The 2,436-nt window shown below is 35.1% G+C and overlaps 1 non-coding gene across 1 annotated transcript; it reads right to left on the bottom strand.

Moving 5' to 3' along the window:
• Window positions 1-2,118: 2,118 nt before the first annotated feature.
• LOC149822396 (small nucleolar RNA R71) lies at window positions 2,119-2,221 on the bottom strand. The gene has a single exon (XR_016426240.1). It is a non-coding gene; the product is annotated as a small nucleolar RNA R71 (small nucleolar RNA).
• Between the last annotated feature and the right edge of the window lie 215 nt (window positions 2,222-2,436).

Here is a 2,436-nt window from a genome sequence, read left to right on the forward strand (position 1 = left end):
GATTGTAATTGCATTAGTATTTCATTTAGTGCATAGTCATAACATGCATATCATATTCCGCGTAGAGTTCATTTAGCTTCATTATAGTTAGCATCTGCATATAATCAGTTATATAGGATTAATTAAGTTTGCATTGCATGTAGATTACATTCTTAGAGAGAAAAATAGTTCAAATAGTGAATAGTGCATTTAAATCAAAACCAGATTTTTGCCCTGTCGCACCAGCCTTATTTTCTGTACAAAAATTCTGTGTTTTCCAAACATTTTTATTCTATTCACTTGCTAGACGTGTTTTTTGACTGCAGACCAAATTTCAGCTCATTCAGAGTTGATTTGGTCTGATTTTTAAGCGTTTTGTGAAAACCGCTTTTTCTGGTTTTTTAATTTTGGGACTTTCGATATCCTGATTTTTCCCAGTTTTGAAACGCTTATATCTGGATTTCCAGATACTGTTTTTCAATTCTGTATAAAATGTCATATTGTTTAATCTGTCAGTTGCAGAACAGAACAAATTTCGGGAAAATCGGACCTCGTTTGCCTTGTCAAACAGTGGTTTTCCGATAACATGTCAGAATGCTATTTTACACTAGTTAGGGGCAGTTTCGTAATTTTCTTAGTTTCGGCAATTTAGACTTGTTTTCAATAATTTCTGCATTTTAGGAGTTGCATCATCATCATACAGCATTAGTAGAGTTAAATTGGTTAATTTTAGAATTAATTTAGTATTTTATTTAATTTTTGCTTGATAAATAGCATTTGTTTTGTAATTTTCGTAAAATTAGAAATAGTTTTAGTTATTGTTCTAATTGTTAGAATAGAAAACTAACTTTGTATTTTTATGCATTTTTAGGTTGAAAAGCATATTTAGTGTCCAGGGTTATTGACCAAGTGAGAAGATTCTCTACGTGGCGAAAAGACGGAAATACCCTTGGCGTGGAGCAAAAGACTGATTGCTTGATTACTTTTCTTTTAGTGATTATTTGTAGTTGTATTAACTTTATAATTGTAGATTGATATTTGTCATTAATAAATTAAATTTTCTAGAAATATTGTATTTAATTCCTGTTCCCTGAGGATTCGACCCGTACTTACCACTTTGTGGAAAGTCGGTTTTTATATTTTTGGTTGACGATTTTCCAAAGTTTATTGAAAATAATTGTTTTAAAAAGATCATTCCAAAATATCAACCAAATTTTGGCGCCGTTGCCGGGGAACGGCGAATTAATTACTTTATTTCTTAGAGTTTGATTTATTAATTGGTTTTAGTTAATTAGTTGTTTTATTTTTAGTTAGTAGGATTAGTAAGTGAATATAGGATTAACATAGTTAGTAAATATAGGATTCACATTCTGTCTTTCTAGGATTCACTTGAAATTCATTCTGCAAGGAGCGATTAGACAGGTGGGTTTTAGAAAAACTTAGTTTGTGATTTCCTGTATTTATCTTTTCAGTACTTTAGAGTAGTTTAATTTGTTATTTCATTTACTTAGTTAGATCATTCTGACATAATTAGTTTAGCATATTTGTTTAGTAGTTGTTTATTTTGTGTTATTTACATTTTAGTACCTGTGTAGTTTAGATTTAGAGTTAGGTCGTTTGCTTACATCTGGTCTTAGCACCAGTGTATGTAGGGTCGACGAGGTCTAGGAACCCCATTACACCCATTTGTTGACAACCCAGAGAGAATTTTACATTCTCATCGAAGTTCGGCAACAATGGCTGACATGGATCCTCCACCTCCACCCCCAGTTCTTTCACGCCCTCTGCGGGAATATTTCATTCCCACAGACTATGTTCAGGCATCCTGCATTCGGAGACCCGATGTAGGAGCGCCACATTATGAGATTAAGGCCAGCATTATTCAGATGCTTCCATCCTTTTATGGCCTTAGTCATGAGGATCCCTACCGACATTTAGATGAATTCCTCGAAATCTGTTCTACTGTTAAGATACAGAATTTCGATGATGATGCTTTAAGATTGACTCTATTCCCCTTTTCATTGAAGGACAAAGCCAAGTATTGGCTGAAGTCCTTAGATTCTGTAGAAATAGAGTCATGGGATCAATTGCAACAGGAGTTTCTTCGGAAATATTTTTCCATTGGTCGTACGAACCAATATCGTAGAGCCATCACTAGCTTTTCAGAGCTAGATGGTGAGCGCTTTCATGAGACCTGGGAGAGAATGAAGGATCTCCTCAGGAAATGTCCCCATCATCAGGTGCCGAAATGGCAATTGGTGCAGAGCTTCTACGATGGATTGTCTGACAAGAATCGTCAGATGATCGACTCTTCATGTGGAGGGACATTCATGCTGAAGAGCGAAAATGAAGCATGGAGGTTATTTGATACATTGGCCGAGAATTCTCTCCACCATGCTTCGAGCTCTCATTCTGATAGAGCCACACCTAGCATTCAGAAGAAAGCTGGTGTTCTTG

Source organism: Nuphar pumila, chromosome 11, assembly GCF_984573655.1.
Source record: "Nuphar pumila chromosome 11, dmNupPumi1.hap1.1, whole genome shotgun sequence".
Lineage (NCBI taxonomy): Eukaryota > Viridiplantae > Streptophyta > Magnoliopsida > Nymphaeales > Nymphaeaceae > Nuphar > Nuphar pumila.